The 14,703-nt window shown below is 36.0% G+C and overlaps 1 protein-coding gene and 1 long non-coding RNA gene across 2 annotated transcripts in view; both read left to right on the top strand.

Annotated features, from left to right (window-relative positions):
• LOC140339971 (ATP-dependent translocase ABCB1-like) overlaps positions 1-14,703 on the top strand; it is a gene marked incomplete at its 5' end in the record, with an annotated part of 159,370 nt that overhangs the window by 122,356 nt on the left and 22,311 nt on the right.
• On the top strand, positions 7,704-13,990 carry LOC140340123 (uncharacterized). Its single transcript, XR_011922592.1, has 3 exons — positions 7,704-7,727; positions 8,184-8,580; positions 13,382-13,990. It is a non-coding gene; the product is annotated as an uncharacterized lncRNA (long non-coding RNA).

Raw genomic sequence — 14,703 nt, 5'->3', positions numbered from 1 at the left:
TTTATTTGTGGATGTTGCATTCAGAAAGTAAACTCGCTGTCATATTTGCATACAAATGAATATGTTCCTTTCATGACATAACTGGCAAAAAAAAAAAAAAAATCCATGTGTTCCTTTGGATTCCTCCTAATCCAGGAGACATCAGGGAATCTGAAATACTGGTGCATTAGTGCACATGACTCCATCTAATTTGGGATTTTTCAAGGGCTAAACTTGGGGCCATGGGAGGAAATTACAAGGTGCTTATTTGCTTAATAAAGATAATAAAGTTTAATATTTCTTGAATATTCAAAGATACTTTTATGAGCTTGTTTATATACACACAAAAATTCCCAGGGCATTTAAAGTGGCATCAGTCTAGCATAGCCAATTTAAATAGTATATAAATCCTGTTTTATTTGAACTTTCTTAGCAAAATACCTGTTGATTCTGACCTAATCTGTATGTGTGTAATAAATATATATATACCGGTATATATAAATATATATAAATATGTGTAAAATTAATGTAGCCTCCACACCTAAGAACTGCTATATATAAAATTTTTGTTATGGAGTTTAGATATGTTTTAGATTCAAATACAAAAAGGTGAATCTCTATTGAACCACTCTATTATATTGCCCTCTGCTCTTCCCCAAAAAATTCTGTAGAAAGGTAGCGAAAGGGAAAGAGGTACTGGACCAACACAGAGATAAATTAGGCTTTCTGTGGGCTGTGATGTGCATGAAAGGCTGTGTTAGGAGATTGATTTTCCTTAAGTAGTCAATTATGTTAACATGTTCAAAGTCACATTGCTATATAATATTGGTGGTCAGAAAGTTCTGATTAAAGTCAGCTTTGCTTTTGATTGGAGGTAATCCAGCTTCGGATCAAAACTCAGAATTTGAGCAGTCTGAGTTACAATCTAACAATGTTATACATTTCATTCACTGGTATAGTGGGGTTCAGCCATCAGACAACGTCAGCTGATGTTGAACAGCCGCTGGATTGGCTGAAAAATGACAGGAGCTTATTTGGATGGAGCTCCTGTCGTTGTGCAGCCGTATTCAGCTGGTGCTGGATGTGCTGGGAGTGAATGTGAAATCTCCTATTTGGACATTACTGGACTATGCAAAAGCTATATATTAGTTAAAAAAATTAATTATAAACACAACTCTTTCTATTGTGTTATTTCTAGGACTGATTTTACCCTTTCTTGGATTGGGTAAGGTGTACTATGTACCTCTGTATTCCTTAGGGTGAAGGTGGCCATACCTGTGCCACTGTTGGAAGCAGGTGGGGCTTTGGTTTGCCCACAAAATGGGGCTATACACTTTTTCCATCCTTCTTTTTTCGGTGAGCCAAATTCTAGAGGACCTTTTAATGGTTACAAGGGTGTCGCACATGCTTGCTTCCCGCTCTTTTATATCCAGGAAGATCCCAAGCATATGAAAATGTCTGGTTTTGATATTGTTGGCACCCCACACATTTTTAAATACTACACTACATCACAGCCTGATGACAGGTAATATATTAGGATTTATTTTTCTTTTTCCTAAATAAACACTACATCACTACAAATGCTACATTACAAACTAGAAACCAAAAAAAAGAAAAGGAAAACAAATATAATGTCTGCCAGCTGTTGGCATATGCTATACCTGTACATTGATATTCTAGACCATTTAAACCTTCTTTTTAAATATACACCCCAGCTCAGAATACTGATTTGGTCTTGGGTTTCTCATCTGTTCCAACCTGAACTTCTGCTATAAATCAGAAATTATTAAAAAAAAAACTCTGTATAAGAGGAGGCATCAATTATTCTTCCATATAAACAGATGAACTGAGGTCACCCTTCAACTCAAAAGCCCTGGTGAATGAATAAATCCTTTTAATATGGAGAAAAATACTGGGTACACCAGATCTTGCCAGAATCTACCAGACTAATTTATTATTAACATCATAAGCAGATAAAGCGAAGAACAGCACGACATGACATTCCTCAGTATAGGGCACTAGTCAAACATTAAGTGTAATTGCTTAATAAAAGATACAGCAAAATTATATAATGCAAATTAATAAAACGCACTGAAAATTAGTTTGTAAGTCTGCTGGTATGTTCTTATTTTATTTGGGTGATGTTGTCATGTATAAGGCTAGCTTTTAGTGTTGCAGAACATTTTAAGTCAAAACAAAAATCACTATTACGCTTTAGATTAATTTTCTTGCAACTGAGCTTTCAAAAGTAGGGATGAGGTTTGGGACCCTTAAGTGTGAGAAAGTTCCTGTGTGTTCAAGAATTCAAAGACCCCCCCCCAAATATTGGCAGATTAGGTTAGCCATTTTTTTCACCATAATGTTCTGCATGACCTTATTGACAATGGCCAATATTAGGGGCTCTGTTATGTGCCAACCCCTTCACTATAAGACAATGGGGGGCATGAAGCAGACTGTCAATATATATTGCAGCAATGTAAGGAGAGAGATTTTTGGGGGGGTTGAAGTTTCTTGGGATACATTGAAGTTTGAAGTTCCATTGGGATTTTATTTCTTTGATAGACTGACAAAAATAGGATTTTTGTAAATCATGATCAGTTAGGGCAAATCATGAGCAGTTAGGGCACACTCTAAGGACCTACTTCTTTGTGGTTTGCAATTTGAATCAGCCGGTAAACTTTCCTTCTATAATTGGAATATAGGTCAAGTGCAAATAAGGAATTTACATGTTGAACTACTTGGTATGTGTTACATCATTATCATTATAGTACACGCATATTCTGCATGAACCCAGATCACCTGTATTTAGTGAAATCCTTTGTTGTTTATAGGTATATACTGTATTGTGGTAATGAAAAACTGACAGCAATTCTTGATGATTCCCATGACGGGCCGTTTCCTGTCTTTTTGCATCTATGGCTGTCATGTTATCCACCACCTCAAGAGAGAGAGAGATTTTGCTTTATTACTCAGTATGTGTACTTTTTGTTTTCTGACTAAGTATTTGTTTATGGAACATTTCTAATTATAAATATATTTGTTTTCAGGCCTGTAGGCTCCCCCAGGGGTGTCCAAACTTTTTGCAAAGGGGACCAGATTTGGTGAGGTGAAAATGTGTGGGGGCCGACCATTCAGCATGTACTTAGGGTTAGTGTCGGTGTGGTCTGCATGGGTCCCGCACATCATGTGCCACCTGGGTGACGTGAGGGATTCCCTGTGCATGAAGTCCAGTGTGGGCTCTGTGCAGAGCATGTTCTTGGAATCAGAGTGGGTGTTGTCCGTGGGAGTCCTGCACAGCTTATGCTCACTATAATGACATAGGGGATTCCTGTGCATACACACTCCCGTCCTGCTGATTATGCCTGCTGAGTAGCGGTCCGATAATTGCAAGGCGGTTGATCAACTCATTGAAATATAAAACAGCTTTTTTGTACGCGTGTATTTTAAACTGTTGACAGTGCTGGCGGGTCACATATTATTGATTTTATAACAGAGGCTGCAGGCCAGTGGAAATCTGAACATGGGCCGCAGTTGGCCCCCGGGACGGATTTTTGACATGCCTGCTTCAACCCGTCTCCAGCACAGCAAAAATGGCTGGAGCCACATCCGAAGGGGGCAAATACCATTTATTAAGAGGAACTTCCAAATTCCATCATAAGCACTATACATAGGGTCAAGAGTTTCTTTGGTTTGCAAGGGTCCCCTCCCAGTCTGGCTGAAATTGGTTCGTTCCTAAAAAGCACTAGAAAAATTGTGAGTTGGGTTTTTATTTTCACAAAGCTCCATAAAGCTGCCGTCTCAACCTATATTCTGTAGTTCAATGCAAGAGTTAATTCTCCAAAATATCAGTGCTTACAGTGAATTTAACATTTGAGTATAACATGAATATGGACGGTGACTCGGTGACAAATAGATATGAGTAGGCTACAACCACACCACAAACCAACAAATTCAGATCTGATCTTCACCTACCTAAAGTCGTATGGCACAAAGTATGTGCCTGCTATATGCCACCCAAGCCTATGCTGAGATACTGATTGTCAGATCTTGATGCAGAAACAGCAATGTAGGGAGGGAATACCTTAAGACCAGCAGTAAATCGCAAGTATTTAATGAGCAGGCAGAAGTGGACAGTTGGTATTGATGGGAAGTTGGCATCAGATGCAGACAGTCAGTATTAATCAATGGGCAGAAGTGGACAGACATGTCTAGGGGTGGGTGGAGCATGCAATAGTTGACACAGATCCCTATAGGACCAGGGGATCTGTGTCCTTTTCTGTGTCACCCACCTTGTACTTCTATCCAGCCAGAAGTGCAGCAGCACTGCCCAGGAATCCCATTCACTGTCTACTGAACCATGCCATCCCCTGATTGGTGCCCTTTACCCCAGAGAACTAGCATATTCAGCAGACTTCCACCCCGTTTACTAATAGAAGTGTGAACATCACCTGAGCTGCCTCAATTCCATCACTCCCTCTGGTGGTGGGGTCTGTCACCTGCTAGTCACATGGTTTCCCCTTGTCACAAGTCTTCCTCTATATAAGGAACTGACTGGCAAAAGAAGGTTGCCTGAATAAGGAGTTCATCCAGGCTCTGTTTCCAGGCTCCAGTGTGCATTTTCAGATCCTGATCCTGATTCTCTGGTATACTGACCCCTGGCCACCCGCTCTGACCTTGGATCATACAGTTACGCTTCTGCCTTACGCTTCTGTACTTCTCATTGGTCTTACCTGGTGCCTTAGACTTGCTGTGGCAGATACAGCATTAGGTCGTGGACCTCCTTTGAAGGTGTGATTAACACCTAAATTAACTCCAGTCACCCATCAATCAGATCCTTACCTCTGCACCTCCTCCTATGACTCCAGCTTTAGCTCCAAACTCCCAGACTCCCCGTAACGCCCCTGCCAAGTGAGATGGTGACACTGAGGGTCCACCATCATCCTGTATTTACTGTATCATTTTGCCAACAGTCCCATATGTACTTATATCTTAAGAAGCAAAAAGCAGATTAAAGCTCCTTAAAAGAGGAGAGCAGGAAGAACCATATCCCATGCCACTGCTCCACCTAAATAGCAACAACTGACTTACAATTCCCGAAATTCAATGTGGAGAGAACCAAGTTAAATCTGAATCTAGTAGATTAAGAAGAATCCATGTTGAACTCAAATACCTCCGTTCACATTTTTATATGTATCTTTAGTCTTTTAAGTCAACCAGGAAGTAGTACTTTATTTCTTAAACTCTGTAATAAATTTAATTTATTCAAACAGATAAGAATATTTCCTCTTTTTTAATGATCGGTTCCTCTTGTACTGTTTACTGTCGTCACTGGCAGTTTCACATAAAGAATCATGAAGGCTGTTAAGGAAAGTTAGAACATTTAGAACATTATTTAAATTAAAAGAGCAGCAGAACTGGAAGTGCTAATGAGTCTGTCAGACTTCAATATAACAGTCAACAATGCCTCTGACATCTGTTCTTGAATATCTCAATTTTGGCAATGCTTCATGCATATACTTTGTAATACATTTGGTAAATCTGTCCAGTTCTGTGGCTTCTGCTTGTGTTTTAACAATATTGCTCTAATGATTTCATTTAATTCAGCTCTAGTAACAACCCGACACAATTCTGAATGCCCTGCTGAGCATCTTGTCATTTCTGTCCATGTCTCTAATACATGTGTTTTATATGTCAGATGTCTTGGGTGTTTACTCTTGATTATTTAGGCACGACATAATGTACAGCAATTTTAGGATTAGTGTCACAAGTTATGGATTCCATACTGGAGTTTCTTTCTTTAATGCAAACATTTTTCAGGAAATTTCTAAAATAAAACTGGAAAGCTTACAAATACAATGGTCACACAAATGAATGGTCAGCTCTGGTGTTTCATATCAATGATAGAAAGTATAACCGGTAATTTATGGTAAAGTGGGCTAATGGAAACTAAAAATGCCCTTTACTAAAACAATGCATTTGTGCATTTTTTATTACTGCATTCAATACAACTGTCATGTCAATTTTCTGTTTCCATATCAGTAAAAGATATTATATTATATTGAAGATTTTAGATTAGCTGCTGTGCATATGGGTTACCATACTTTGCATTTGCCTGTTTCTTAGTTAAGCCAACCACGGTTCATTTGGTTCCATTTTACAGAAAACTGGGCAGTTAAACTCTGTGCAATGCACAATGAAATCGTGGACGATTTGGATGAAAATGTGACTGACATGAACAAATTATATCAAAATGATTGTCATAAAATGGTATATCAAAATCAGAGTATGGTTGGTAATAATATTCATTGCTAGCAGTTGTATCCTTTATTTCTAATGCCATCACAATAATGAGCCCTATGTGTGTTTAGTTTTACTTTGAAATAAAACAGATTTATTTAAAATATTAGTTTTAGCCTAAATATATATAATTGTATTTAGTGGGTATTCTGTTCGGTTTAAATGTTACTAAGGGAATATATTATTATAATATTATTGCAACTAGGTAATCCAGTTTTATTGATAGTACAAAATGTACACTAGTATAAACTTGATGAATATAAATATTTTCTCTATAAACAGAACTTATGAAATTACAACCAACATACAGCCCGTTGGTGGTTTTTATTTAATTACCATTAGAAGGACACAAAGGTAAGAGTAAGACTAAACTCCAGACAAAAAAATAATTGAATGCAGCTATGCAAATCATGTTTTTTTTTTTTTTTACATATTTTATCAGTGCCTCAAATGTGTCTCAAAGGTTATGGATATATATATATATATATATATATATATATATATATATCTGTATAACATAGTAATTAAAAGGATTCAACATAATGTGCGTGCATGAATGAAGAATGTATCAAAAAATCATGTATCAAATAAATTACTAAATGCATATATGTAAAGATGTCAAATCTTTTTAACTAATATGTATTACAATATGTTTACAGTATATAGAAAATATGTGTGTAATGTATGAGTTGGTTTAATGTTGGGGTCACTTCATGAATTATATCAAATTTGGATGACTCAAAAAGTGGCTATTTCTGTGTTTGCAGATGACACAAAGTTATATAATAGAACATAATCCTTGCTATGATGTGTCTAAGGTGCAAGCGAACTGATGTGCACTGGTTGGTCGGACAACTACACGTCAAATAAGTTTGTTTGGTTGTTTCAGCGGATTCAAATGATTTTCTAACAATATCTATATGTGCTGCACATGCAGAAAGTTGGCTACAATTCTGTTAAGGAATACAGTTTTTGAATGTTTTTCCAGGGAGCAGTTGATTTGGATATTACATTCTTGTTTGACCACCCTTTATCAGGTTTTTTGTCTTCACCTGAATAAACCCATGGTCAATGCTTTGTTGACGCAAAGTTTTTTTTTTTTTGCTTGTTTAAATGCTTTTCAAGGGGATAGTAATTTACATTGGGTACTACCACCTTTATAACAGTATGGTGTTGGGTTAATGATTTAAAAAGCAACGTTTATCATCTGTAATCAATCAATAAACATCAATGCTAGGGGTGGTGGTGGTTATTGTTACATCATGTCACTGACCACAAAAACTAGGTGTTGTTATTATTACAGCCTGATACAGTTTTCCGAAGCTGGAAGGTTGGTGGGTTAATAATTAGCCTGTTACTTTCCATCAGTGCTGGTAGGTTTAACATTTTTACCACTGATCACAAATCAAGGCGAAGGGAGGACCTTGTTGCTACTTACACCAATGCTGGAGGTGAATATTATTGCCACCAACGATGTGGCTTCTATCTCTTTTTCTACAAATAATAAACTGTAAAATTACATGCATTTTTTAGGACAACAACTATAGAAGCCTAAATTTTCCCTTTAAGACATCCTTCTTTTTTTGTTAGCAATAATGTAGGAAATCTTAAAGCTGCATATCGGATGGATTAATATGCTATGTTTAGCCTATGCAAAAAAGTAAAAAATCATACAGCTGCTGCTGTCCGCCTTCCACCGGCTGATTCTGCTCCTATCCCCAGTGTACATGACATATTTAAGTTATCAGTTTACAATATAATTATGCATTAGTTAACTATATATAATTTAAAGAATAATATCTTGCTGTGTACATATTAGATTGAATGTGAGATAATGAAATAAAATCTTGCTTACCTTTCTTAATTAAAATCTTTTTAAAAAATTCCTTTCTGTGGTTCTTTCCTAGAGTATGGTGGATGGGCTTTTCAGCATTTCCCCGCTATCTGGAAGCCCAGGAAGTAACTAACAATCCTCATATCCGAGCACTGCATTCTGAAGATTACTCTGTATGATAAGTTTATCCCCAGTATCCCTTTAAACTTGTCTGCTCACTTTTGTGCAATGAAACAAATTATTAGCAGATTGGACAGCAAAATGCTACCAATTGAAGGTCATTGAATGGTGCCAGTTGACTTTGCATAATAATAAGCAGGCTTGTCTGAAGGGATGCCAAGGACATGTTCTTTATTATATTGTGGAGCTGTGAAGAAGAGTAAGATAATCAAATCATCAGGCCGTGGTAACCTCTAGATTTGGGGAAGGATTGCCATGTGGGAACACGGGTTCAATAAGAGTTTTTGAAGGTATGTTGTTGCCACTGTACAAACTATTTATATAAAAACAAAAAAAACTAAACATACAAACCCACACAATATTGTGTTGCTGCATAATATTTATATTTTTATTTTGCCATAGTTCTTCTTTAACTATGTATTCAGTGGTATAGCTGGAGTTCATCTTTTATAGGAAACAAAACTGAACAATCTTCTTTTTATGATTTTATGATTTTTATCTCTAATTTTATCTCTAAAGCAAAAAAAAATCTGGTTCATCTACTGGGCATTCTTATAATGGTGTCTGGCAGATCTTCTATATAAGGATAGCAACGAACTGAAGTCACCTGTCAGATCTCATTCCTCAGGTTAAGTCGATGAAAGGTCGTACACAGTGCTGCACTGAAAGAAACACTTTAGAATGTCATATAACCTAAAGGGAAATTGAAATTGTATATACTGACTAATCTTCACACGACAGACAAACACAGCTATAGTCCAGCACAAAGTAAGTGACTACTCTTTATAGGTTTAGTAACATTCCAGGTTGAATTAGCAACGATAACGCCTGAATACTGTAGATTAGCTTGAACACAAAAAATACAATCCAGTAATATTATGTAATAATAAAGCCTGAAATAGTATATAATTGTCTGAAATGTTAAACCTAAACTTCCCATCACCTTTCCCCATCATATGGAGGTGTGATCATTTTTATTACCTTGCTTACCTCCACATTTTTGAAGATTCCATTGTGCCTAAAGATAAAAGTTTAGTTTGTTGCCTAAAGTTATTTATACAATTGCAACAAACTTGGATTCTGATTCACAATCAAAATAATATAGTAAAACTTTAGGATTTTCATGCCAATCTGCTGAGCCCAACATTAGTATACCATATTCAGTGCTCAAGTCAGTCGAACAAGATGGATATGGTGGCTTCTTCAAATGGTATACCAATTTTTTGGTAGGCTTTATGCAAGATTAAATCATGATCCTTCCATTTTTAATCTTGTCAAACATGTCCTATAGGGTGCATCTGTAATTGGTATCTTTACATTTTTAGTGCGTTCTCCAATCTGTCAATGTCATAAAAATATAGGCATCAGGGAAAGTCTTTTTCAGCTAATTTTCAATTATCTGGCATTTGGCCCTTTAATCTTTTAGTCAGCCCAGTAAAATGAATGTAATTTCTTCTAATTCTGTTTTCTAAATCTTCCAATTTTTCTGCCAAGAATTAAATTTACTTTTTATCAATAGCTGAGATGTGTTTGAGGGTAGAATCTATCTTTCAAAGAAGATATACCATTTTCTATCTCTCTAAACTGATCCTGGTGGAATAAATCTATGTCAGTCTTTAATTTTACAGTCTTACCTGCCAGGGATTTTGTTCTTGCCTTAAAGCAGCTCTTAACTTAGAATCTAAAGTTTACATTTTTGGATTGCTGGCAGTCATTACCTCTGGTGGAATGTGTTAAAAATATAAAATAAAGCAGAAAAATACTTTCTTTATCTCATTTACTATTGTTCCTGACCATGCAGCTCTGGATGTTCCCATTGTAGTCAATGCCCATCATACAATCTACTCTCTTTTTTTTAACTTCATAATTCCTACACCCACAACCTGATGCAAGAGAAGAGACAGATCAGAGCTGATAATGCAGGAAAACGTAGGGTGTAAGTACAAAATCCCAAAGGGTTATGCAGATTATCTGTGCGTGGAGCACCGTTTCAAAACCAGACCAGGTTGAAAACTCTTCTAACACACTGTGCCTGATTTATGAAAGCTCTCCAAGGCTGGAGAGAATACACTTTCATCAGTGAAGCTGGGTGATCCATCAAACCTGGATCTGGTCCAGGATTGAACAAATAGCAAATGCCTTTTAGAAAATCCATTCCATGTTTGCTGGATCACCCAGCTTTACTGATGAAAGTGTATTCCCCCCAGCCTTGGAGAGCTTTCCAAAATCAGGCTAATTGTGAACAAAGCCTGCAATAAAGAATGGCAGGAATCATGTTCAATGCTAAAGGTGTGCTGTTCTAGCCCTTGCAGGCCACAAACAGTCCATAATTTGCATATAAACTAATTTTCTGTTTTTTTTTCAAACCATAACTTACTGTATTTACTGCTGATTGTTAGAAAAATACAAAGAATATGTGCAGATCTTGGCCCTTGAGAATTGGATTTGGACAGCCCTGCTTTAGGCAACTTTGTAATCTCCTGTTTTCCTGGTTCTTATAGTCTTCCTCCCTAACATTTTAGAGATTGTCATCAATCACAGGTCGCCCGAGTTTTTGGCTGCCATGTGCAGAACCTCTAGTGAACTGGAGTGGCACTGAAATGGAATGCAGCAAATCAAAGCTGTAAGCACAGTTCATATGAAGAACATCGCGTCATTAAGTTCAAAAACAGGCATTGGAAACAGCAAGTTTGCTAGAATTGTATAACTATAGGTCATGTGCAGTTCAAAATTGGCCTCAGGATATTGCTTGGTGAAAATATTCCAAGATCTGCACTTGCTAAAATGTTGGTAATTAAATGCTGTCACCCTCACTAAATCTGCAATCTGAAAAGAAAACCAGAGAAAATATAAATTCTGGAAATAGCCCTTGTGGCTCTTTATTCTCTGCACACATCATTTTCCATCTCTTCATTACCATTTTTACTAAATAGAGATGTTAAAATGTGATATTTTTTACAGAACATGATCACTAAACAAGCTTTAAATACTAAATTGTTGTTTCAAAGACCATCAAATACCTCTCTTATTTTGAGTTTAATTGGCCCCACAGAGTAATATATCCCCCCTATTTGTTTAGTAAAATTTGTTGGGACCCATTCATTATCTTGCCAATTGTTATCATGTCCATGAATGGGCTGATTATGGAGGTCATTAAACCTTTTAATTTGAGATTGATTTCCTAAAGGAGTACAGAATAATGACTCAGCAAAGTAAATATCATTTTGCTTAGCAAATAAACTGAAAGTCTGTTTTGATTCCAAGTCATGTGCAGGGGAGTTAAAAAGTCGACATTTATACCTGCACATGATTGTATAATTGTAGTGAACAAGATGTTACTTTAATCATTCAATTCATATCATTGAGTTATTAGTTTTACTATCAAGTTTTGTCCTTTCCCCTGAAGGATTTGTCTTTGATTGTTTCAGGTGTCAGTTCAGTAAGGATATTTTGATGCTGAGCAGCCTGTTCTGTTCTTTGAAGTGGGGAAGGGGGATTAGGAGGGGAAGCAACCTGCTGTAGAGACAGCAATAGAATTTACAAATACATTGTTCACTAGTGACCCAACACATCAAACCACTAATGGCTTTCTGCACATTGGAGGACACATGCATGCACACTAGTTTTTTGCCTAAAATGGTCATACATTAGATTGTAAGCTCTCTCCTTCTCCTGTGTAACCGTCTTTATCTGTCATTTGTAATCTCTATTTAATGTGCAGCGCTGCGTAATATGTTGGTGCTATATAAATACTGTTTAATACTAATAAAAATAATAATTTCTGGTAATGAAATGTAGTGTGTGTTTAAAGCTTACCTTTATATTCTCAGCTCATGTATTAATCAATCATTTCATTCCTGATGATCATAATTGAAGTATCTTTCCAGTCTTGGAGAACTTTATTAACTCAGACCCTTCATCTAAATTGTTGTTAAAATGTAATTTGGCAAAAACAATTAGTACAATGGAATCTATATGATGTCTATAGGTCTTGCCCAAACCGACCATGGACAATTCTGAGAAGTGGAAGCAACCCCATATTAATCCAGATGTCCCTAGTTACCCTTGAATGGGTCAGTGAAGGGTTGTAGGACAACTAAGATGAGAAACTGAAATTGAACAAAAGCCCAAGGCAGTCACCTACTATACACATGCACATTTAAAGCTAGCTCTTCCAATGCAGTGTTCTCACACGAGTACATTTGGTCCTACATTTACATAGCTACACTTACTTTGTAGTATTGTTGTGGGAACAATGCAAAAGGTTGTGATTCCAAAGATTCCACTAAAACCATTTAGTTCAGTCTATACCTGGAAGTATTTTGGAAAGATCTGAATTTTACTGATGAACCCTTGATGCAAACTGGATTAAAATAACTAAGTCAAGCTAAATTTCAGATTTAAAACTAAAATATTTTACATATAATAATAATATAATAAATAATGCATACCTGTTGTATTATAAATTGTCTCCAGCCTAGGAACTCATGGGCCTACATATTTTTTATTAAAATAGTCAATGTAATATTTAAATTGAGCTGTATGACAATTTATGGACCAACGCATGTTCATTTAATCACTGGATGAATGCAAACAAAATCTAACTTCAGTAACCATCTGGCACCTTATGGCAGTTCTTAATTTGGTAACTGATGTTGACCCCAACAATATGGAGGAACATGGCATGTCCCTCGTGTGTCAATTTTTTATTGCCTTGATATAAAAAAGTCAAGAAATAGCAACCCAATTTCTAAATGTCTTGTAAAAAAAAAAGGGGTATAAACATATTGTAATTTTTACAACCAATTAGGTGCAACCTTTTTTCTAGAGTAAGTATATTGTTAGTATGAATGATAACCTCACCTCCATTTTTCTTTGCTCCAGGATCCACAGCTTCTTTTTTTTTAATTGATGCTATAAAATGTGAAAAACAATAGCAAACTGAAATGAGATTTGTTTATAAAATACCTATTTTTTTAAATTAGGGGGATGTTGCTTTTTGTTGTCCCTTTTACAAAATATATATGTATTATTACTATTGAGATTTAAGAAGTAACTGAATAAATACTTTGTGTTCCTTGGGTTTTGTAGGTCTATTTTTCTTAGAAAACCTCGCCAAGAAGAACTCAGGTGACTTTAGCTATAAAAATGTACTGCATGTATTTCTTGCACATGACATAGCAAAAGTTGGAAATGTAAACTGCGATGGCCTCTTGCTGTTAGTGGTGACTTAAAACCAGTTTGGTGAGAAGGAGAAGGGAGGCTGGAGATGAGGTATATTAAACAAGGTGATGGCTTTTCACCTGATTCTGAATCTAATTCCCAGCAAACAGGTTTCACAAGTATATTGTCTGGTTTATATAAGGGAGGCAGATTACTTCGTAAAGTCACATCTGAACAGGACAGAGCACAAGCTATCATCTCTCCATTATCATCAGGTAAGATAGCTGAAACGTAATATATTGCACATTTATTTTTCTTTCTTTTAAACAAAACTAAAATAAAAAAAAGACACAAAAAACAGGCAAAAAAGATATTTCAGTGTTGCACACCTAGTTTTTGTTTCTCAATGGAAAAAATAAAAATTCAGATACTTATTTCTGGTGGAAGACCTTCGAGTGGCTGGATCTCTGCACTACTATCTCCAGTTCCACCAGAGCAATGCTACTTTTTTCTGTGCAAATTCCTATATAAATAATATAATACTCTACTCAGTTTTTGTATCTTAAATGACATTACATGACATGAATGATTCATAATGACATGAAATCATTCATAAAGTCAGTCCTTGAAACATTCCATAAAAAGCATAACTGGCATTGTAAGAGTTGTAACTTGTAGAAAATGATATTTCCAGTGTCCTATTATACTTGCTTTGATTTGTACCCAGTTTGGAAATGTTCAGACAGCTTCCAGATTGTTTGAACTTTGATTGAGTTGAAACGAGTTGTAGTCAGCTTTTGATTTATGAATTTATCTGTACTAGATTCGGTATAATTTACTTTTAATTGTGTGCAAGAGATTGGACAGCAATCATTTCATGGACTGTAATATGTAATACTGAATGATAGTTACAGCAGGTTTGTGGTGCTGTAACTTACTGGTTACATTTTTGTAGGAAGGATCAGAAAAAAAGGCTTCATATATTTCCCTGAACTTTGTGCACAAAAATGAATGAAGAAAACAGGAAGAACAGCTAATAAAATTGACAGCACTGTTTAAATAAAGATCACTCATAAAGCTATGGACGAATTTTTATTTAAAGCTATGGACGAATTTTTATTCTTGGGTAAAGAGTGAATGGATGTAATAAAGAACATATTTAGTGGAAGTGAATTGTTTGCAGGGTTGACATAGTTTTAATATGCTACATAAGGTGAGAGTGTTATAAAAGCTGGAAGAAAGCGTGTTTT

Source organism: Pyxicephalus adspersus, chromosome 10 (genome assembly GCF_032062135.1).
Source record: "Pyxicephalus adspersus chromosome 10, UCB_Pads_2.0, whole genome shotgun sequence".
NCBI classification, from domain to species: domain Eukaryota; kingdom Metazoa; phylum Chordata; class Amphibia; order Anura; family Pyxicephalidae; genus Pyxicephalus; species Pyxicephalus adspersus.
Note: the sequence above shows the minus strand (reverse complement) of the source record. Positions and strands in the feature narration are given on the sequence as shown.